Below are 25,262 nucleotides of genomic sequence, written 5' to 3'. Positions count from 1 at the left end.
AACCGCTCCTACACCAGAAAGAGGTATTCCCAGGAAAAGGAGTCAAAGCCTTCTTGGCGTCTAATGCGACCACGGCCGCCTTGGCATCTGGGTCTATCTGTGCCATAACATTAAATAGGCGTCTCAGGTTGAGAGCCGTGGATCGGGCTGGTATAAAGCCGGCCTGGTCAGGATGAACCAGGATCGGCATGTATGGCAGGAGTCTGGTGGCCAGCACTTTTGCGAAGATTTTTGCGTCAGTGTTGATTAAAGACAGGGGTCGATAGGACGCCATGTCTTGTGGCGGTCTACGGGGTTTCAAAAGGACAGTGGTGATTGCTTCTCGCATCGATTCCGGGAGAACCCGCAGGCTCATTGCCTCTTCCCACACTTTCAGCAGTATCGGGGCCAATTCACTAGAGAATTCTTTGTATAGTTCCGCTGGAAGGCCATCCGAGCCAGGGGAACGGCCGCTCGATAGAGCTTTTATTGCCTCTGCAATCTCCTCTGATGTGATTGGCCTGTCTGGTATATGACGGGTTTCGGCCGTTAATGTGGGAAGGTCGAGATTATCTAGATATTGAAACGTGTCCTCTTTGTTTTTTTTATCGTGGTTGGAATAGAGGGAGGAGCAGAACTCAGTAAAAGCGGAGTTAATGTCTCGGTCTCTGTTTACCGTCCCTCCAGTCGGTGTCTGTATGCTCGGGATCGGGTTATGGTGCCTATCAGTTCTAAGCATGTTGGCCAGGAATCTCCCAGCCTTATTGATTTCCCCATATCGTCGGGCTTTGGCTGGTGCAGCCATATAAAGAACTTCTCTATTGGCCAACTTGTGGAATTCTTTTAGCGTGGTATGTATTTGCGACAGGGTTCCCTTATCCTGTGTGATGCTGTACTCAGTCTGTAACAGGTCAATTTTTGTCTCGGCCACCCCCAATTCCTCACGTACCGACTTCAACATACCAGTCGACTTGCCCAGGATGGCTCCCTGGACCCAGGCCTTGAATGCATCCCATAGTGTGGCATAGGTGGCAACCGAACCCTCGTTTAGTTCTAGGAACTCCGCAATCTCTGTATGCAACGATTCGCATATGCTGGGGTATTTTAGGATTGCAGGGGGCATCCTCCATCTTCTCGCCGGGGGGGAGACATCACTAAAGTTAATGTCAAGCGATACCGGCGAGTGATGAAAGGGTACGGGGATGTATTTCACATTGGGAGATCACCCCAGATAGGGACTGACTAACGATCCAATAGTCAATGCGCGAATGAGAATAGTGCACCGACGAGTAAAAGGTGTATTTCTTCTCGCTTGGGTGTAATGCACGCCATGCATCTACCATACCCATCTGTTCCATTAATTGTGTTACTACCAGTGCGGCCTTGGAGGGGGTTCTGGGGACAGTCGATGAGCGATCCAGGGATTGGTCCAATATCATGTTGAAATCGCCACCCCAGAGTATTTGTGTCTCCCCAGATGATGATAGCATATCCAGTATTGTGCAATAAAACTGTGGGTCATCTAAATTGGGACCATAGGTATTAATCAGAAGCACTTGGTACCCCACCAATTCCCCCCCCACCAGTACGTATCTACCCTGTGGGTCTATTTTGCTGGACTGATATTTAAAACACAATTTGGGGTGTATGAGAGTCAACACTCCTCTGGATTGTTCTGAGTATTCTGTATAGTACCTGTGCGACCCCCACCTCGGTAAAAGTTTAATATTGACCTGCCCAAGCGCATGCGTCTCTTGCATAAAAAGAATATGAGGGTTGTGGCGTGTGATGTATGCTATGATCTTCCTTGCCTTAATCGGGTTATTTAACCCCCGGATATTCCAGTAAAGGAGCTTAACATTCAAGCCCTTATTGACCTGTGTCATGGTCGTACCTGAGACTAGGCATACGTCCTTACTCCCGCCCCTGTCGCAGGGAGAATGGGTATCCCGCTGCAAAATCACTCTTTATTTTAACCGCTATAACAACCCGAAACATGGGTTCCCCCAACAAGCCCGGCATTTCGTACGGCAACACCGTATCCCTATTCCACTCCCAACCCCCTCCCGCATCATCAACCCCAACTGGACGATGTACCCCTAAAACCATAACCTAGGAACACTCCTGGGGGTGTGAGCTGCACTCATACGACCGCCGACCCAGGAAGTCTGCACGGCTCCATTCCAACAAACATTTACATTCAGGGCCACCCTGCGGCCTTCAATTTAAAACATTATAGCAGTGTGGCATCAAAAAACATATCACCCCGCGGGGTCGTCGGGCTCCACCGCGCACTGGGGTGGCAGATTCTAGTTCCCGGCCTGTTCCCGGGTCGGTAGAGGGATGGGGGCTTCAACGTAGAGCATGGCTTCGGTTGGATTTTCAAAAAAGTGAGACCTGCCTCCATGCTGAATTCTCATTTTCGCTGGGTAGACAAGGGAATACGGGACCTGGTGGAGTCTCAGTTGTCTCTTGACAGGCTCATAGGATCTCCTAAGTGATTGCACATTGGTGGAAAAGTCCGGATATATGTGGATTCTGTTGTTTTCATGGAATAGGGTGCCCTTATCCCTGGATATCCGCAGGATAGCGTCCCTGTCCCTATAATTGAGAAGGCGGGCAATTATTGTACGAGGTGGAGCTCCAGGCCTGGGTGGAGGTGAAGATGTACGGTGTGCTCGCTCCACAAGGAAATGGTCCAAAAAGGAGTTGGAACCCAGGAGTTCCTTCAGAAGGGCCTCTACCTGGCGTTCCATAGACCCTTTGCCAAAGGTTTCAGCCACCCCAACCAGACGGATATTGTTCCTCCTGGAACGGGATTCCAAATCCTCGCATTTGTCAAGGGTTTTCCAGAGGTCCTCTTTCAACTGGGCAATATCGCGGCCATGTTGTAGTATCGAATTTTCATTGATAGCAATCCTACCTTCGGCATCAGTAATCCGTGTGCTTTCCCTGTCCACCCTCGCCTTCAAGGAGCTGATTGTTGCCCCTATGTCATCCAATTTAGTGTTCACCGCTAGGAAGCCGTTCTGAACCATAGCCATCAATCGGTCCATCCTCTCCTCCATTGGCAACTCGGGTTGACTGTCCACTTGCTGCAACGGGGGCGCTGTGGACCCGCTGGGCTGGGAATTGGCAAAGGAGTCCATTGGGCCTGTTTTCTTGGGCCGTGCTCCCTTCTGCTCGTATCGGCCCATGTGTAGATTCAAGTAGACCGCATCTTCCAGCGCCCCCCGCCCCGTCCGCCCCAACGTATGGTACGGACTCTATACAGGATTGGTAGTGAGCTTAGACCCAGTTATCGTGCAGGAGAGGTGTGTAAAGGTTATCGCCCAGGGAGGGCTGTAGCCGGATAAAATGTCCCCTCCTCGGCAGATCCTGTTCGGGGTGTCCACCCTCCTCATGCGTTGCCCCACCTGTTCTTACGTGTTTTAACGTCCGTCCACATGTGGAGGGGCACTCCACCAGCAGGAGATATCAGGGGAGCCAAGGGCAGCTCCGCAGGCTCGGGAGTTGGATCAACAGTGGCCCGCATAGCACGGCGGCTGCACACCACGCGGCCGTTGGTGGGGGACCACCGCGTTCACTGTGCCCCCAGTACGCGGCGGTGATATATACCGACGTGGCACCCTCACATTAGCTGGCAGAGATGGTCCGATCACCTCCAGGAGTTTGCTCTACAGTGGGGAATTCACTTCCTGAGCTAGCTGACCTGCTCTACACTGGGAAATTCACCTTCCTAAGCTACCTGGCCTGCTCTACAGTGGGAAATTCACTTCCTGAACTATCTGACCTGCTCTACACTGGGTAATTCACCTTCCTGAGCTACCTGGCCTGCTCTACACTGGGGAATTCACTTCCTGAGCTATGTAACCTGCTCTACACTGGGAAATTCACTTCCTGAGCTACCCGGCCTGCTCTACACCAGGGAATGCACTTCCTGAGCTACCTGGCCTGCTCTACACCGGGGAATTCGCCTTCCTGAGCTACCTGACCTGCTCTACACCAGGGAATTCACTTCCTGAGCTACCTGACCTGCTCTACACTGGGAAATTCACCTTCCTGAGCTACCTGGCCTGCTCTACACCGGGGTATTCACTTCCTGAGCTACATGACCTGCTCTATACTGCGGAATTCACCTTCCTGAGCTAGCTGGCCTGCTCTACAGTGGGGAATTCACTTCCTGAGCGACCTGACCTGCTCTACACTGGGAAATTCACCTTCCAAAGCTATCTGGCCTGCTCTACAGTGGGGAATTCACTTCCTGAGCTACCTGACCTGCTCTACGCTGCGGAATTCACCTTCCTGAGCTACCTGGCCTACTCTACACCGGGGAATTCACTTTCTGAGCTACCTGACCTGCTCTACACTGGGGAATTCACCTTCCTGAGCTACCTGGCCTGCTCTACACCGGGGTATTCACTTCCTGAGCTACATGACCTGCTCTATACTGCGGAATTCACCTTCCTGAGCTAGCTGGCCTGCTCTACAGTGGGGAATTCACTTCCTGAGCTACCTGACCTGCTCTACACTGGGAATTTCACCTTCCTAAGCTACCTGGCCTGCTCTACACCGGGGAATTCGCCTTCCTGAGCTACCTGACCTGCTCTACACCAGGGAATTCACTTCCTGAGCTACCTGACCTGCTCTACGCTGGGAAATTCACCTTCCTGAGCTACCTGGCCTGCTCTACACCGGGGTATTCACTTCCTGAGCTACATGACCTGCTCTACACTGCGGAATTCACCTTCCTGAGCTAGCTGGCCTGCTCTACAGTGGGGAATTCACTTCCTGAGCGACCTGACCTGCTCTACACTGGGAAATTCACCTTCCAAAGCTATCTGGCCTGCTCTACAGTGGGGAATTCACTTCCTGAGCTACCTGACCTGCTCTACGCTGCGGAATTCACCTTCCTGAGCTACCTGGCCTACTCTACACCGGGGAATTCACTTCCTGAGCGACCTGACCTGCTCTACACTGGGAAATTCACCTTCCAAAGCTATCTGGCCTGCTCTACAGTGGGGAATTCACTTCCTGAGCTACCTGACCTGCTCTACGCTGCGGAATTCACCTTCCTGAGCTACCTGGCCTACTCTACACCGGGGAATTCACTTTCTGAGCTACCTGACCTGCTCTACACTGGGGAATTCACCTTCCTGAGCTACCTGGCCTGCTCTACACCGGGGTATTCACTTCCTGAGCTATCTGACCTGCTCTACACTGCGGAATTCACCTTCCTGAGCTAGCTGGCCTGCTCTACAGTGGAGAATTCACTTCCTGAGCTACCTGACCTGCTCTACACTGGGAATTTCACCTTCCTAAGCTACCTGGCCTGCCCTACAGTGGGGAATTCACTTCCTGAACTATCTGACCTGCTCTACACTGGGTAATTCACCTTCCTGAGCTACCTGGCCTGCTCTACACTGGGGAATTCACTTCCTGAGCTATGTAACCTGCTCTACACTGGGAAATTCACTTCCTGAGCTACCCGGCCTGCTCTACACCAGGGAATGCACTTCCTGAGCTACCTGGCCTGCTCTACACCGGGGAATTCGCCTTCCTGAGCTACCTGACCTGCTCTACACCAGGGAATTCACTTCCTGAGCTACCTGACCTGCTCTACACTGGGAAATTCACCTTCCTGAGCTACCTGGCCTGCTCTACACCGGGGTATTCACTTCCTGAGCTACATGACCTGCTCTATACTGCGGAATTCACCTTCCTGAGCTAGCTGGCCTGCTCTACAGTGGGGAATTCACTTCCTGAGCGACCTGACCTGCTCTACACTGGGAAATTCACCTTCCAAAGCTATCTGGCCTGCTCTACAGTGGGGAATTCACTTCCTGAGCTACCTGACCTGCTCTACGCTGCGGAATTCACCTTCCTGAGCTACCTGGCCTACTCTACACCGGGGAATTCACTTTCTGAGCTACCTGACCTGCTCTACACTGGGGAATTCACCTTCCTGAGCTACCTGGTCTGCTCTACACCGGGGTATTCACTTCCTGAGCTACATGACCTGCTCTATACTGCGGAATTCACCTTCCTGAGCTAGCTGGCCTGCTCTACAGTGGGGAATTCACTTCCTGAGCTACCTGACCTGCTCTACACTGGGAATTTCACCTTCCTAAGCTACCTGGCCTGCTCTACACCAGGGAATTCGCCTTCCTGAGCTACCTGACCTGCTCTACACCAGGGAATTCACTTCCTGAGCTACCTGACCTGCTCTACGCTGGGAAATTCACCTTCCTGAGCTACCTGGCCTGCTCTACACCGGGGTATTCACTTCCTGAGCTACATGACCTGCTCTACACTGCGGAATTCACCTTCCTGAGCTAGCTGGCCTGCTCTACAGTGGGGAATTCACTTCCTGAGCGACCTGACCTGCTCTACACTGGGAAATTCACCTTCCAAAGCTATCTGGCCTGCTCTACAGTGGGGAATTCACTTCCTGAGCTACCTGACCTGCTCTACGCTGCGGAATTCACCTTCCTGAGCTACCTGGCCTACTCTACACCGGGGAATTCACTTCCTGAGCGACCTGACCTGCTCTACACTGGGAAATTCACCTTCCAAAGCTATCTGGCCTGCTCTACAGTGGGGAATTCACTTCCTGAGCTACCTGACCTGCTCTACGCTGCGGAATTCACCTTCCTGAGCTACCTGGCCTACTCTACACCGGGGAATTCACTTTCTGAGCTACCTGACCTGCTCTACACTGGGGAATTCACCTTCCTGAGCTACCTGGCCTGCTCTACACCGGGGTATTCACTTCCTGAGCTATCTGACCTGCTCTACACTGCGGAATTCACCTTCCTGAGCTAGCTGGCCTGCTCTACAGTGGAGAATTCACTTCCTGAGCTACCTGACCTGCTCTACACTGGGAATTTCACCTTCCTAAGCTACCTGGCCTGCCCTACAGTGGGGAATTCACTTCCTGAACTACCTGACCTGCTCTACACTGGGTAATTCACCTTCCTGAGCTACCTGGCCTGCTCTACACTGGGGAATTCACTTCCTGAGCTATCTAACCTGCTCTACACCGGGAAATTCTCTTCCTGAGCTACCTGACCTGCTCTACACCAGGGAATGCACTTCCTGAGCTACCTGGCCTGCTCTACACCGGGGAATTCGCCTTCCTGAGCTACCTGACCTGCTCTACAGCAGGGAATTCACTTCCTGAGGTACCTGGCCTGCTCTACACTGGGGAATTCACTTCCTGAGCTACCTGACCTGCTCTACACTGGGCAGGCTGCACCAGTTTCTAAAACAACAATTCTGTTCACTTTTCCGATGACGGATGATGGTCTAGCCACAGCGTGCCATTAATTCTTTTTTTTTTATACATATTTTTATTGAGAGAGTAGGTCAGCAGCAAGACACAATATAAACATATCAAAACATAGCTTAATTATTTTAAAGCCTTCAATTTAAGGGAGGAGGGGAAGAGGAAGACATCACAGTTTTCAGACATGAGAGCAACCAGTACAAGAGTAGTAGACATTGCAGATCAAGGCGAGGACCCGGGTGTTGCATCAGGGTCTGAGTCCAGGTCGCACAGGTAAAAGCGTAGCAATGACCAAATATCTTTGCGGCGACATGGTGACGGAACCAACAATACAAATAGTTCAGGGGGGAGAGAGTCGCCGGGATGGCCGTGATATCTTCAAGGAGCCTCGCGACTTCCTTCCAGAACTCCACAATTAACGGACATGACCAGTACATATGATAAGGCCCCGCATTGGGGGCGTCACATTTGGGGCAGGCACCTGTGCAATGTTCCACAAATTTAGCTAATCTGGCAGGGGAAGTGTGTAATTGGTTTAAAACTTTGAACTGAATCAGCCGGAGCCCAGCATTCATGGACACTGATCGAGTAAGCTGACAATACCGGGCCCAGCGGACCTCATCTATCTGAGTGCCCACGTCTCGCTCCCAGATTTCTCTCATCGTGTTGCGCGATGGGGAATGGGTCTGCACCAATGAATATAGCATAGAGACCCCCTTGCCGTGACCGTCCATGGACACTATTGACCTAATGCATGCATGGGACTGGGGTTCCTGCGGAAATGTCGGCCAATTCGCCGAGAAAGCAGCCCTTATCCTGTAATATTGAAGGCGTTTAAGCTGGCCCATCCCCACTGCTTCAGTAAAGCCTGTGAGGTCACAGAACTCACCATCTGGGAACATGTCGCGTAGTGTGAAAAGCTTGTTAGGGTCCCAGGATTGCTGGAGGGCTTGATCAAATGTGGGGGAAATGCTGGAGAAATCCCACAGGGGGACTTCCGGGTCGTAGGGGGATCCCAGTCCTAGCCTCTTGTAAATTCTGGCCCAAGCATGAGTGGTCGTGTATACCGGATCGAACGGGCATATGTCCCCATAGCTTGGGTTAAGAAGGACTGAGCGTATGTTGTTTGGGGCGAACAGAGTGCTTTTCAATCAATATGTGGGGGGCAGTGTCCTCTGGGTCAGACCAATGCTTTGCAAATTGCGCTTGCGCGCATAAATAATAAAGCTCGAAGTCTGGTGCCGCGATGCCTCCCTGCACGAAAAGGCTCAACCACCAATCCCAACCCATCCTGGCAGTTTTCCCATTCCAGATAAACGAGGATGCGAGTGATTTAAGTTTCAAGAAGAAGGGTTTACCAGGCCAAAGTGGGATGTTATTGAAGTAATATAGGAGCTTGGGGAGGACCACCATTTTGAGTAGCGCAACTCTGCCATACAGGGATAGTGGAAGGCTAGCCCACATCTGAAATTTGGTCGAAAGGGTTGACAACAGTTCCCCATGATTGTGCGTATATGGCAGGGTTTTATCTCTGGCGACCATTACCCTAGGTAACGTTCCTTGGTGGGGGCAGGTCTAAATCCCTCTATTTCAGCTAGGTCTCCCGTGCCGTCAGTAAGGGGAAATATTTCTGACTTCGGTACATTAATTCTATAACCCGAGTGTCCTGAGAATTCATGTATGTCGGACATGATGTGTTGCACATTTTCTTTGGGGTCACGGACATATAGTAAAGTGTTGTCAGCGTAAAGTGATATTATCTGAGGGGGGCCGGTCATCCTAAGACTTCTGTGTGAGTGGTTCTGACGTATGAATTCCGCCATTGGTTCAATGGTCAGAGCGAAAAGTATGGGTGAGAAGGGACATCCCTGCCTGGTCCCCCTGTGTAGGTGGAATGATGGGGAGAGAGTGGTGTTAGTCAGGACCTTAGCTGTCGGTTGTGTATATAATAATCGGACACAGTTGATATAGTACTGGCCGAGACCAAACCGCTCCTACACCAGAAAGAGGTATGCCCAGGAAAAGGAGTCAAAGCCTTCTTGGCGTCTAATGCGACCACGGCCGCCTTGGCATCTGGGTCTATCTGTGCCATAACATTAAATAGGCGTCTCAGGTTGAGAGCCGTGGATCGGGCTGGTATAAAGCCGGCCTGGTCAGGATGAACCAGGATCGGCATGTATGGCAGGAGTCTGGTGGCCAGCACTTTTGCGAAGATTTTTGCGTCAGTGTTGATTAAAGACAGGGGTCGATAGGACGCCATGTCTTGTGGCGGTCTACGGGGTTTCAAAAGGACAGTGGTGATTGCTTCTCGCATCGATTCCGGGAGAACCCGCAGGCTCATTGCCTCTTCCCACACTTTCAGCAGTATCGGGGCCAATTCACTAGAGAATTCTTTGTATAGTTCCGCTGGAAGGCCATCCAAGCCAGGGGAACGGCCGCTCGATAGAGCTTTTATTGCCTCTGCAATCTCCTCTGATGTGATTGGCCTGTCTGGTATATGACGGGTTTCGGCCGTTAATGTGGGGAGGTCGAGATTATCTAGATATTGAAACGTGTCCTCTTTGTTTTTTTTATCGTGGTTGGAATAGAGGGAGGAGCAGAACTCAGTAAAAGTGGAGTTAATGTCTCGGTCTCTGTTTACCGTCCCTCCAGTCGGTGTCTGTATGCTCGGGATCGGGTTATGGTGCCTATCAGTTCTAAGCATGTTGGCCAGGAATCTCCCAGCCTTATTGATTTCCCCATATCGTCGGGCTTTGGCTGGTGCAGCCATATAAAGAACTTCTCTATGGGCCAACTTGTGGAATTCTTTTAGCGTGGTATGTATTTGCGACAGGGTTCCCTTATCCTGTGTGATGCTGTACTCAGTCTGTAACAGGTCAATTTTTGTCTCGGCCACCCCCAATTCCTCACGTACCGACTTCAACATACCAGTCGACTTGCCCAGGATGGCTCCCTGGACCCAGGCCTTGAATGCATCCCATAGTGTGGCATAGGTGGCAACCGAACCCTCGTTTAGTTCTAGGAACTCCGCAATCTCTGTATGCAACGATTCGCATATGCTGGGGTATTTTAGGATTGCAGGGGGCATCCTCCATCTTCTCGCCGGGGGGGAGACATCACTAAAGTTAATGTCAAGCGATACCGGCGAGTGATGAAAGGGTACGGGGATGTATTTCACATTGGGAGATCGCCCCAGATAGGGACTGACTAACGATCCAATAGTCAATGCGCGAATGAGAATCGTGCACCGACGAGTAAAAGGTGTATTTCTTCTCGCTTGGGTGTAATGCACGCCATGCATCTACCATACCCATCTGTTCCATTAATTGTGTTACTACCAGTGCGGCCTTGGAGGGGGTTCTGGGGACAGTCGATGAGCGATCCAGGGATTGGTCCAATATCATGTTGAAATCGCCACCCCAGAGTATTTGTGTCTCCCCAGATGATGATAGCATATCCAGTATTGTGCAATAAAACTGTGGGTCATCTAAATTGGGACCATAGGTATTAATCAGAAGCACTTGGTACCCCACCAATTCCCCCCCCACCAGTACGTATCTACCCTGTGGGTCTATTTTGCTGGACTGATATTTAAAACACAATTTGGGGTGTTTGAGAGTCAACACTCCTCTGGATTGTTCTGAGTATTCTGTATAGTACCTGTGCGACCCCCACCTCGGTAAAAGTTTAATATTGACCTGCCCAAGCGCATGCGTCTCTTGCATAAAAAGAATGTGAGGGTTGTGGCGTGTGATGTATGCTATGATCTTCCTTGCCTTAATCGGGTTATTTAACCCCCGGATATTCCAGTAAAGGAGCTTAACATTCAAGCCCTTATTGACCTGTGTCATGGTCGTACCTGAGACTAGGCATACGTCCATACTCCCGCCCCTGTCGCAGGGAGAATGGGTATCCCGCTGCAAAATCACTCTTTATTTTAACCGCTATAACAACCCGAAACATGGGTTCCCCCAACAAGCCCGGCATTTCGTACGGCAACACTGTATCCCTATTCCACTCCCAACCCCCTCCCGCATCATCAACCCCAACTGGACAATGTACCCCTAAAACCATAACCTAGGAACACTCCTGGGGGTGTGAGCTGCACTCATACGACCGCCGACCCAGGAAGTCTGCACGGCTCCATTCCAACAAACATTTACATTCAGGGCCACCCTGCGGCCTTCAATTTAAAACATTATAGCAGTGTGGCATCAAAAAACATATCACCCCGCGGGGTCGTCGGGCTCCACCGCGCACTGGGGTGGCAGATTCTGGTTCCCGGCCTGTTCCCGGGTCGGTAGAGGGATGGGGGCTTCAACGTAGAGCATGGCTTCGGTTGGATTTTCAAAAAAGTGAGACCTGCCTCCATGCTGAATTCTCATTTTCGCTGGGTAGACAAGGGAATACGGGACCTGGTGGAGTCTCAGTTGTCTCTTGACAGGCTCATAGGATCTCCTAAGTGATTGCACATTGGTGGAAAAGTCCGGATATATGTGGATTCTGTTGTTTTCATGGAATAGGGTGCCCTTATCCCTGGATATCCGCAGGATAGCGTCCCTGTCCCTATAATTGAGAAGGCGGGCAATTATTGTACGAGGTGGAGCTCCAGGCCTGGGTGGAGGTGAAGATGTACGGTGTGCTCGCTCCACAAGGAAATAGTCCAAAAAGGAGTTGGAACCCAGGAGTTCCTTCAGAAGGGCCTCTACCTGGCGTTCCATAGACCCTTTGCCAAATGTTTCAGCCACCCCAACCAGACGGATATTGTTCCTCCTGGAACGGGATTCCAAATCCTCGCATTTGTCAAGGGTTTTCCAGAGGTCCTCTTTCAACTGGGCAATATCGCGGCCATGTTGTAGTATCGAATTTTCATTGATAGCAATCCTACCTTCGGCCTCAGTAATCCGTGTGCTTTCCCTGTCCACCCTCGCCTTCAAGGAGCTGATTGTTGCCCCTATGTCATCCAATTTAGTGTTCACCGCTAGGAAGCCGTTCTGAACCATAGCCATCAATCGGTCCATCCTCTCCTCCATTGGCAACTCGGGTTGACTGTCCACTTGCTGCAACGGGGGCGCTGTGGACCCGCTGGGCTGGGAATTGGCAAAGGAGTCCATTGGGCCTGTTTTCTTGGGGCGTGCTCCCTTCTGCTCGTATCGGCCCATGTGTAGATTCAAGTAGACCGCATCTTCCAGCGCCCCCAGCCCCGTCCGCCCCAACGTATGGTACGGACTCTATACAGGATTGGTAGTGAGCTTAGACCCAGTTATCGTGCAGGAGAGGTGTGTAAAGGTTATCGCCCAGGGAGGGCTGTAGCCGGATAAAATGTCCCCTCCTCGGCAGATCCTGTTCGGGGTGTCCACCCTCCTCATGCGTTGCCCCACCTGTTCTTACGTATTTTAACGTCCGTCCACATGTGAAGGGGCACTCCACCAGCAGGAGATATCAGGGGAGCCAAGGGCAGCTCCGCAGGCTCGGGAGTTGGATCAACAGTGGCCCGCATAGCACGGCGGCTGCACACCACGCGGCCGTTGGTGGGGGACCACCGCGTTCACCGTGCCCCAGTACGCGGTGGTGATATATACCGACGTGGCACCCTCACATTAGATGGCAGAGATGGTCCGATCACCTCCAGGAGTTTGGTCGAAGTGCGGCCTCTCCGACTCGATCCGGCCCCTCCCCCCGCGGCTCCAGGGGAAGATCGCCCAAAACTCGCGGGCAGCCAATGTCACAGCCTCCGTCCGCAGGATCCTCAGGACGGTGTATCTTCAACGCGGTCTGGCGTAACGGCCCACATTTTTCCCAGTATGTGCCCACAGTCTTACGCCACAGATCGACGCGCTTCGTTTGTTCTGCGGGCGGCCCTGAGAGAGGATGCATATCTTGAAGGATTTATAGAAGCCGGAGCTCTGGGACTAGGCAGCCATCTTAGATGTGCGCAACAGCGCCCCTCCCTCCCCCCATGCCATTAATTCTAATGCTCTATATGGTCAACGTTATCACCAATAGCAAAGTCTTGATTTTAGTGCACGTTAATTCCGCAGCGCACCTAGCTGTGGATTTTACAGCTTTGCTGACCCGGATGAATACATCTCAGACCTTTAAACTAGATTCTGAGAGGCATTGTCAGTGAAACTGTTACATATTATTTTTCGGATCGGCCTGGACGACACTTGGAAACACATGGATGTGACTGGAGGCGGCATGCTCTCTGCAGGGGTGCACCACATTAGGGGTTTCAGATCAGTAACCGCATGCATTGACAAGAGGGTCTCCTCTCAGAAGGCCAACCTTGGGAAACCTCTACTGTATTGAGAAACACAGTGAATGTTGCACAGAATGCAGAAGTAAATGCTCAGCACTCTTCAATTCATGCCGCGAGTGCCGAGAAAATCGAACGCAGGACTTGACTTTAGGTGAAGTCAGTTTGGTAAACATGTAATAACAGCACAAAGGAGGGAGCACAGGCACAGAAATCAAAAAGCAATCGTGCCCCTGTGTTATCCCAAATAATGTATATACAATCTGAATGCGCTCATATCAATATGCCTGGCAAGAAATGTGTGACGTCATTAAGGATGGTTTCACTCCTTCCAATTAATACAATGCCCACTCTATGTGGAAATGCCGAAGCCCTGATATGTCCAGTGCTACTCCTGCGGACTCCCACAGATACCAGCACAAATGGGTGCTCATTTCCCAATTAGACTTGACTTGTCTCGGGAGGACAGCTCAGGGGCAACGTGCTAGCCTGGGAAGCAAGACAACGCGTAGCAACACAGGTACGAACCCTGGGTCCGCACAGCGCGTTATAAATAATCTATCACCTCATTGTCTTATCAACATTCGGTTGGAAGTAAGGTCCACTCGCACCATAATAGACTTTGACCGCCTGTGCGAGATTACATCAACCTGTGCAGAAGCTGCAATCCAGCATGTGAGTGAACCTTGGCTTCTGTGTGCCAAATCTGGAAACCGAAGCCCAGTGCCGGGAATATAGGGCCCCCAGACTTCATAAATCAGTATAGTTTACTTTTTGATTGAAATTCACTTATAAATGAAATGTTTTCATTTGTATTGTGCTGGTTAATACAAACCTTACACATAGAAAAGTCAAACACAATTGAATTTCAAAGTACTTTCCCTTAAACCTTCTTTTCCTCCACACTGGGTGCAAGCGCAGAACAAGGTGATATAATAATGTTAAGCTGGACTCCTTTTTAAAGCTGCTCAGAGACCTTCTGCAGTCTTCTAACCAACCCCCCCTGACCTAATCCAGTTTTTAGTCTGAGCTCTAAACCACAAACCCCACAATGAAGTGTTTCAAGTCTTGGCTGACGGGCAAGGTTCTGAAACTGGTTATGCAGGTTGCAAATGGGAAAAATCAAACCCTTGCAGCTGCAGACTGTGGGGACAGTGTGTATGGCCAGGCAACAAATAACAGGGACATTTAAATATCGTGGAGGGAATCTTTTGCAGGATCTGTGGCCTTAAACAGGTGCTGCATTGAATGCATTTCAACCGACCCTATTTAAGCGGGAGACTCCAATTTTTGCAACAGAAATGTAAAATGTTTGTCTCTGTATGGTAACCCAAACAGATGGAAGGTCTGCGTGGATTCCCACTCTGAGTTCTTTGTTACATTCTATACAGATGTACCCAAGTAATGATATAGTTAATGCCAAGCTAAGAAACTGAAGCCGGGTAAATATGAGTGCACAACCATGGATGAGTTGACAATATTTTGGGAATTTAAACAAATAATATATTTTTGGAAGACTGAGTATATTAATAATTAGTTCTTGTATATATCCTTTTTATTGTCCCTGAAGATGGTCACTAGGACCGAAATGCATTGGACATACAATTCACAGGCCATTTCATACTTTTTTTTTGGAATAAAACATTTACAAACATCTGAATTATTTCGAATCGCAGAACCATTTTTCTACATAAAAAGAGGAGAATAGAATAGAATAGACCAACATAAGAAAGAACTCAGAGGGGGAATCCACGCAGCTCCTTCCAACTCTTTGGGTTACCATACCCAGACACACATTTAGCTAATTCTGCGTATTACTCCACTGTGCAAGTATCATCAAGCCCTGGGCCCACATCTCTCCAGCTCTGAAATCTCTCCATTGACTTCCAGTGGACGCAAGGATTAAATTCAAAACCCTCTGCATTGTCCACAAGGCTTTCTGGGGCATGAGTCCAAAATACCTTCAGCTATCCCTCCACAAATACCTCTCCTCTCAAGCTCTTCGATCCTCTACCTCTGACTCCCTCAGGGTCAGTCTTTTTTCAAAGAAACAAGCTGGGGGTAGATTTCTGTCTTCGGCTGGGGCCTCCCTCTGGAACAGCCTCCCTGCCACTCTAAAACTTGAGGAGAATCACCTCCGGTTCCGGAAGCACCTCAGGACTTTCCTCTTTTCTTCTGCCTTCGCACCCCCTCTCCCCTGCTGATCTGTTCTCTCTTGGCACTGTGCACCTGGCCACCCTCTGTCCCCTGGGCCCAGGTACCTGCTCACCCCGCCACCCTCCTGCACTGTCTCCGGGCCACCCCTTGCACTGGGGTCTGTATCTGTACCCATACAGCCCCCCCTTTCTTCCTGTACTTCAGACATACCTTGTCTGCTTCTGTAAACCCAGCACTTGCCACTTGCTGGCTGAACTACCACCGTTTGTTGACTTTATTATTTATTTATTGTTATTTATCTGTTTTCTCCTCTGCTTCGCACTTTCCACTTCTCCCCCTTCCATGCACTGTTCTCCTCTCCCTCCCCCCTGCACTTGCACGATCTCAATGTCACTGGGCCCAGTAAGATCGCTGTTTTGTTCTCCCCTGTTCCCCTCCCTTGCCTCGTCGCGCTCTGAACCACTTGTGTACGAGCACAATAGAAATAAAATATCAATATCAAGATCTGTTGACAGCACCAAATAACTCCCAATAAGACATAAAAGACACTTGAATAATTCATATTTAAACAAGCTGTGTCCGCTTAACCCCATCTGGTGTGACACAAATGTTGCCATGTTTTACTTTCTAGCTCCTAAATACTCCTAAAGGCAATGCCATTTAATGGAAAGATTCCATTCTCCCTCTATCCATATCACAATCACCATTCCAGGCGCTCCAGAATTTTGGCATATAGGGCATTTCTTTTCGAAGATCTCTTGGAAAGTAGGTTGTTAGCCGAGCAGCTCCTCACAGTTTCCTTTGTTTTCTCCAGTTGACTCACCAGCACACAGCCTGTGGATCAATTGCAGCCTGGCATGTCCCATTGTAGGCCAGTGTAGCCAGGTAATAACACTTATTATGTTTGCATTACTCTTGATGCCCAGTAAAAGAAATGTCATGCCACAATAAGAAAGTAAAGCTAGACTGGCTGTACCAAAGTAGTCCAGTCTAGCCACTTATTAACACTTATCATGTTTGATTTACCATTGGTGCCCCATAAAAAAAAATGGGAATGTATCCAGACAGCTGACAAATTAGCTTTCCCGCCTCCCCAAATCAGCAGCCCCCTGATAAGCACATACACACACTCTCACTGCATTCACTTGCTCATTCACACATGCACCCATACACTCCAAACTTGCCCATTCACAAACCCTCACAAGAATCACACATGTAGCAACAGTCTGATGTAGCCTTGCCTTGAAGGCCCTCCGGCTCCCACAGAGCAAAGGGAACCAGGAAGCAGGGAGAGTTTCTGGTTCCTACACATACACTTTGGACATGGAGTGCTCCTCGATGACTGGCCCAGGCGTCTGAATAAGCGGGTAGGCGCAGGAGCATCCCATACACACATTCAGACCTGCAGTTCTCCAGCCTGAATCTCCAATCTAGGCATGGCAGGAGATACTGGCGAGGGTGTCCTTCCTGCTAACACCCCCCGAACCTCAGTACAGGCTTTTCACAGTGTGGGTCTGGCTGGAGCATCCATCTACACGATGCAGCTGAGAATGGAAGGGGGCTGAAGCCAGAGCCTCTGCACGCCATTCTGCCATTGGGCACTGCCACGGCCTGCAGCAACTCACCTGGCGGGTATACCCATGCTGGCACCTACAGCATGGGAGAGCGGGCAAGCAGGGCGGCGGCAGCTGGAACCTGGCAGAGGAAACTCCATGGTTGCAGCATCGCAGCCATTCCTCATGCCAAGGGTCCTGCCTTTTCCGATGTCCTGCGCATGCACGGGGCCCAGCTCCGTGCTGCCACGCATGTGCAGTATGGGTGTCATCTTGTGTTGCTGCAACAACGATGCCGGATGCCGCTACACCCAGGACACCAGTACAGGGATATATAAACCCTGCAGACATGGCCATGATGCGATCCTTGTGCCGTGCACTTGTACACTGCCCTCACCTTTCTCTTTCCTCCTTTTCCTTTGCTCCCTTGCTTCTGCTGCAGACTTCTCTCCGTCTGGTCCTTGGTCCCTGCTTCACTATAAGTGTGGCCTTGTCTATTGCCTTACCTGTGGCCTTGCCTATTGCCTAACCTGTAGCCTTGCCTATTGCCTAACCTGTAGCCTTGGCTGCTCCCTAACCTGTAGCCTTGCCTATTGCCTAACCTGTAGCCTTGCCTATTGCCTAACCTGTAGCCTTGGCTGTTGCCTAACCTGTAGCCTTGCCTATTGCCTAACCTGTAGCCTTGACTGTTGCCTAACCTGTAGCCTTGCCTATTGCCTAACCTGTAGCCTTAGCTGTTGCCTAACCTGTAGCCTTGCCTATTGCCTAACCTGTAGCCTTGCCTATTGCCTAACCTGTAGCCTTGCCTATTGCCTAACCTGTAGCCTTGCCTATTGCCTAACCTGTAGCCTTGACTATTGCCTAACCTGTAGCCTTGACTATTGCCTAACCTGTGGCCTTGCCTATTGCCTAACCTGTAGCCTCGGCTGTTGCCTAACCTGTAGCCTTGCCTATTGCCTAACCTGTAGCCTTGGCTGTTGCCTAACCTGTAGCCTTGCCTATTGCCTAACCTGTAGCCTTGCCTATTGCCTAACCTGTAGCCTTGGCTGTTGCCTAACCTGTAGCCTTGCCTATTGCCTAACCTGTAGCCTTGACTGTTGCCTAACCTGTGGCCTTGCCTATTGCCTAACCTGTAGCCTTGACTATTGCCTAACCTGTGGCCTTGCCTATTGCCTAACCTGTAGCCTTGCCTATTGCCTAACCTGTAGCCTTGGCTGTTGCCTAACCTGTAGCCTTGCCTATTGCCTAACCTGTAGCCTTGGCTGTTGCCTAACCTGTGGCCTTGCCTATTGCCTGACCTGTAGCCTTGCCAGCTGCTGATCTTGCCTTGCCTATTGCCTAACCTGTAGTAACCTTGCCAGCTGCTGATCTTGCCTTGCCTATTGCCTAACCTGTAGTAACCTTGCCAGCTGCTGATCTTGCCTTGCCTATTGCATAACCTGTAGCCTTGGCTATTGCCTAACCTGTAGCCTTGCCAGCTGCTGATCTTGCCTTGCCTGTGCTCTAGTCCCCTTTGCTCCGTTGCCTACCTGTATGGGTTCTTCTCGGTGCCTGCCCATATGCAGCTGCCTGTATACCAACTTGACGCTGCTGAGTTACCATAATCCTGGTCTTGGTCTGCAGGCTTCCTGGTACAGTGCGTGTTGCTTGTCCCTGCATCACGTTAATCTGGGGAGCCACATCGTGGTGTAGAGAGAGCCAGTTCCCGGGGGCCATTCCGCGCTCCTTCCGGGGTGTGCTCAGGGGCTGTTTGCTGCTCCAGCCTTGCCGTTTAAACGGTCTGGATCGTCCAGAGAGGTACATAGCTCATACCAGTCACCCTGAACGCCAACCCAGAACCAAAACCCAGCAATGATGTGACTGGGCGCTTGACACTAGAGGGCACTGAACCACATGGTAGCATTAATGTGCATGATGAGGGAGGCCATAGAGGAGCGGTGTCATAGGTTTGACCTTGCCTCTCCACACCCTGGCACGCCTGGACATGTGATTCGAATAAACCGAGGGGAAAGAGATGCGAGATGCTAAGAGAATTACAAAGGTGACTGAATTAAAGGCAAACACACCTTTCACATAGTGGATATATAATGCTAACACAACGGAAAAGGCAACAACATTAAAAGCGCACAAACGTGGCTAAAGGTGAAAAACGGCCTACAGCAGACTGGCTGAAAATTAAGAAACACAGAAAATACAAACCTTTAAACCAAAGAAAGAACATATCAAGACTGTTTGTCTAAGTCTATACAATCATACAGTGACTTCTGGGAAATCTACTGTTTCTTAAACAGAAAACACAGTTTATAAAGGAGCCTCCGGAAGAACCGTCACAACATAGACAGGGAAGCACGTGTGGAGGCGCCTCCATAAAAAAACAAGTTATCGTCCCACAACGCAGGGACTACTATTTGGAAATGCAAGGATTATAACAACAAAATAAACATTCGGAAAGGAAACGTAACAAACTGAAGTTCACCAAAGGTACCTACAAACCAGATACAATGTTGAAGCCTACCAAAGGTATTTACAAACCAACTGAATGTATGACACAAATTCAGTGACTGCTTTGGAAATACAAAACTATACAATTACTTTGAATTTCAAAAAGAAACAAACCAGTGATTGTTATGCAGACCATCCAATCGATTTAATTCTTTCTTTAACTTTTTCTTTCGTTTCTCTAAAATAAAGGCGGAAGTTCAAAAATCTACAGTATTTGTCTTTTTATTTGCATTTTTATACCCTGGTCAGCCTAAGGGTGATCTGTATTTTTGAATTTGAAAGCCACCTACGTAAACAGTAAGGCTCCATTTCTCATACATAAATCCTTTTGACAAGAACTCAAGGGCACCAGTAACCGCTTTTTAAGGCTGTAATTTTTCTTTCAACAAGCTCGCCTGGAACTACCAAACCCCAGGTTGCTGTAGGGTTGTCAATGGTCTCTGAGACCCCCTTGACTGACAGGTCCTCCTCCATTTCTCCCATGGATTCCTCTGTGAATACTGGCAGGCCTTCTACAAGGAATGCTTGACTGTCCACTCACATTGGTCATGCCGTTCAGCCACGGTGGAAATAATAATTATAGATAAATAAGAAAAGTGTGTTTTTTAGAGACCTACATGCCAGACCTCTCCCATTTTCAGGCACTTTAAGAACAGGCGTTAATATCACTCATTTTTACGGTACTCGATTTATCGCCCTTGAAATCATGAAAGGCTGCGTTGACCAGGTCAAGGAGGGAGGAATGATGCAAAGCAAATTTGGGGAGCCGGCGATAGCATTAAATGATTATTTGAGGGGAAGATGAAATGAAGTGCCATTGGGTCGAGGGTTACGACTAGATGGGTTTGTGGATATAGGTACCAATTCTTCCTGGGAGCACAGAATCTTGCTGTTAAGTCTGTCTAAATGGTGAGTCGAACTGGGTTTAGTTAATACAACACATGGAAGGGGTGCTGGAGGGCAGAGTTTGCCAGTGTTTTATGGCTTTTGTTTGGGCTCTCAGGAAGATACGAAGGACGTGAGCTGGTGGCTGTATGGTCTGAGATGACAGTCGCAAATAAGGTGACGTAAAGAAATGCAGATGGAATAAAATGGGACACCAGCATGTCTGGTACGATGAGATGTTTATTGCTTGATGAAAGACATGAAATGAAATGAAGCTAATGGGATTTTGGGGGAGGATTTGTAACAGAATAAGTGCCAGCCTAGAGACCCATCGTCTGAAACTAGGAGACGCTTGCTAGACACATTCAATCATCAAGCAAGCCCTACCTAGCACACCTGCACCAACCTGTAGTGTTAGTGTTATTGCCAGTATTAGCGATCTTAAGCCTAGATGTACTTCCAAGATCCTTACCCTTCCCAGTCTGCACAGCATGACCAGCTCCTCCAAGAGCCCAGCCACTAGCAGTAACTCAACCATTGTCTCCTTAGTGGCACCGCCATCAAGCAATGCTGTGTTGCTGAAATCCTATACTCGCCTTAACCCTGCATGAGGCATTTCACCTCTGGGTCAAAACCGCTGCATTACCAACCCCCTATCCAAGCCAACACCAAACACAGCAAATCCCTTCAAACCACACAGATACTTCCCTAAAGTGTGTCCTAGTGAATACAAGATTGATCCCAGCCCACCCATTGGACATCTCAGACTTGATTACCTCACACCACCTTGACCTATAAGCCATCTCTGAAATGTGACTGCATGCTGCATCTGTCTCTGACCTATCCTTAGCCATACCGTCGAAATGTACTATCTCTTGCAAAGACTAAGATAATTCTAGAGGTGGGGGTGGGTGACCCTTATTGAAAGAGATCCTCTCCCTATCAGAGAAATCTGCAACTCTACCATCTCATCAGGAGAACTGCGAACTATCAAGTTAACTCTCTCACACACCTCCACGATAATGCTAAACCTAATCGATCATGCTCCAGGCCCATTACGTTCATCAGAAGAAGATATCCTACATCTCCTCTTTTCCAACGCTAAACCATTATCCAAGGCTTTCCTCCTTGGTGACCTTAACCTGGGATTTAATGATGTAACTGACACACATGCCTTCTCTCAAGCCAGCTTCCTTAGGGTGGTTGGCTTCATACAACGTATCCTCTGCCCCGCTCATTCCAAAGGCCGCATCTTGGATTGGTTAGATGACTTGAACTGTAACTTATCAGTCATCTCCAACTTGCGTTGCCTCTGGACTGATCACAATATTATTGCTTTCACTATTCCAGCGGCTAATCCCCCTCCCAACCATGCGACTGCCCTTGCCTCCTACATTTACACAGAGAACTCACATCATGTCCTCAACCCGCATCTTGCCCTTACTGGACGAGCTCTCTAGCTCACAGTCGCTTGCTAAGGACCCTGCCTCGCTGGTAGATATAAACAACCTAACTTTCACACTGGCAATCAACACCGTAGATCCCGCACACAGCGCAAAGCCAAACCAACCTCGCATAGTAATGTCAGGATCTCTGCTGACCTCAAAGCCCACTGCATGACAAAATGTGAATCTAATAAAGCCTGCTTCACTTCCTTAGCAAGGGGGTACAAACAGGCGATGCTCCAGGCGAAAGGTTCCACCTACAATACAAGAATTGCCAACGCTAAATCAAGCTCCCGCCACTCTTTGCGATCATACGCGAGCTAGAATCTCCCATGCTCCCAACAACTAACGGCACAAAAGACAGCACCTGGTGCGCTAATATCCAAAATGCCCTGCTAGATAAAATCACCACGCTTCAGAAGAAGATCCTAATAAAATACAAATCCCTGAGTAACAACATTCCAGACTGCTCCACTGCTGGGCCCCTGTCCTCCACCCAAAACCTACCTTTATTTTACTTCAAATCAGTCTCAGAAGCTGATGTCATGCAGATCCTCGAAGGCCTCAAACCTTCCTGCTGCCAAGGGGATGTCTGCCCAGTTGCTGCTATCAAGGAATGCGCTGAAGCCCTTGCACCCTTCATCACCACGCAGCCGGCCATAACAAAGGCAGACTAACAAAGGCTCCTGTCCCGAGCCTGTCGGAGCTGGGAAGGAACGCAGGAACGCCGAAGACTATGGACTGTACGCACCCGTTAAAATTGTGAGTAATTCCATAAGCACATGTGTGAGCGCATCTCGTTTCAGCACACCTAATCTTCCACAGCCCAGAACTCTTCTATCTGTACTATTATATAGCACTCGCTGCTTCATTGACTCGCCTACCGTTATTAGGCATAGACTTCCAGTCGCTCATTCAAAAATGCTGCCATATGGTCTCTCTATCCCCGCCGCACTTTGTCTGTGATAAGCGGTGCTCATTTTGCTGAATCACTGTAACTCTATGCAAGGAATACCCTGTAATTTGTTGCTAGCTCATTATACGTCAGCAGAACGTGGTATGCTTCGCTCACTTGGCATGAAGTAACGTTCACCTAAATTACTACTCACCTAGGTAACTAACGCTACACTGCCTCCTTTGTGATGGCGCCGTGCCCACCCCTAATGCTGAGTCACAGAGGACCTCGAGCCCAGATTTTCCCAAGGCCTGCAATAAAAGGCTGACCAACGCCAAACTGCGCGCTGCGCACCGTATAGTAGTATCCACCCACGGATTCCAGCCCACGATGCTGCCTGCCACCGACTGTGTTCTATCCCCATCTCACATGCTGAGACCTCCTAGCGGAACTCAACTCACCATGAATCCCTTCTGCATCATAGATGAGGCGATTCACTGCACAGGCGGTGGATACACCCCAGTAGGCAATGGCCTTGCCAAACTGGGTCGTTACCGACACCATCCTCCTCCCTGCCCCACCCCATTCCTACCAAACATTGCCCCTTTTCAATCCAACGCATCCCTGAGGAACGTTCAGTTCACACCTCATAGTAACAATGCACTGAGAACCAAAGTGGACTTTGGCACAACTAAAACTATCACTGCAGGTCTCTACACCCTCATCGACACCACTGCTTGTCACACTTCACCCTCTACCAAGACCTTGTGCCCTATTGTGGGCGCCACCAGGCTGAGTATGTTAAGAACACAAAACCCCCACTTGCCTACCCCTCCAGCTCTATCTCTACTCGCTTCACATCCATGCGGCAGTCACCTATTTCCAATTTCACCAAAAAACCAACCCCACTCACACCTATTCCACAGCCCAACAAAGCCAGTCCACAATCTAACACCAAACTACAACATCATACCCTGCCAAGACCTACACTCCAGCAAGTAATAGTCCCATTACCCCTTCGCCAGAGTCCTCCCCCAGAATTATAGGTGAATTGCTCAATGTACGGTCACTTGGTGCCCACGCAAATTGAGATTCACAACCTCATCATGCACCAACACCTGGATCTACTACTAGTGCCCGAAACATAGTTGCACCAAGCCTCAGGCCCCTACTAGCGCTGGCAATCACACCTGGATTGTACATTCTCAGGACTGACAGAATAAACGCACAGGGAGGTGGTGTGGCCATAATAGCCAAAAACCAGCCTCCAAATAAGAACTTGCCCACTCTACCCCCTAGAAGGCTACAAACTACTCCTTGCCAAACTCACAACAGACCCAAAAACTACCACCAATATCCTGGTGGTTTATAGGGCTCCCAACAATAATAGCCACCCAGGATCAGACATACCCCTCTTTCTTGCGCCCCTCCTCAAACCTAACTCCAAATGTATCATCTTAGGTGATATCAATTTAGGTTTCAACGATAAACAAGAACATAAAGCAAATTATTTCATGCCTCCCTCTTAGATATGAGCTTCATTCAGCTAGTTAACTCCCGACCCATGTTAAGGGCAGAGTATTAGATTGGATACTCACACTAAATACCCAAGCATCAATAGGCTGCAACATACCAATCGAATCGATTGGACTGACCACCAGCTCATTCATTTCACCCTGTCCCTAGATTAGAAGCTCGTCCCTATCACTACTATAATGGACACCATAGAAATAAGGAACATGAGGAACCTAACAGCAGACATCCTCACACATATCCTGAAGGTTGTCCTGCCCACCAATTCCATCCTGAGCACTAACCCAAGTTGCCTTGCAGACCTTTACCGTAACTGCCTTAAAACTACCATCGACTCGCTAGCCCCACTTACAACTAAAATTCGACGCCCAGACAAACGCACTACCTTCTGGTTCAATGAAGAACTAGTGATACTCAGGCTCAACAAGAGATCCTTGGAACATATCCATAAAAATAACTTATCCTCCGACTCTTCTAAAGCATTTGTTGAAGCCATCAATATATATAAAGCTGCCATTATTACACATAAAGCGAATGCCCTTAACACCCGTATCAGCAACGCTTCCTCTAACTCTAAAGAGCTCTTCACAGTTCTCACAGAATTGGAACATCCCACCCCACCATCCACCCAAGTGAATTCCAGTAAAGCTTGGTGTACCACCATACAAAAGGCCTTTGCATCTAAAATACAAGTACCCCAAAAGAAAGATTATGGGCAACAAAAACACAGCCCTACAGACTATAGTTCGCTCCAGGGAAAAACCTA

The sequence above is a fragment of the Ambystoma mexicanum genome, chromosome 5q (genome assembly GCF_040938575.1).
Source record: "Ambystoma mexicanum isolate Mex_15411 chromosome 5q, UKY_AmexF1_1, whole genome shotgun sequence".
Lineage (NCBI taxonomy): Eukaryota > Metazoa > Chordata > Amphibia > Caudata > Ambystomatidae > Ambystoma > Ambystoma mexicanum.
This window is presented reverse-complemented; position numbering follows the sequence as displayed.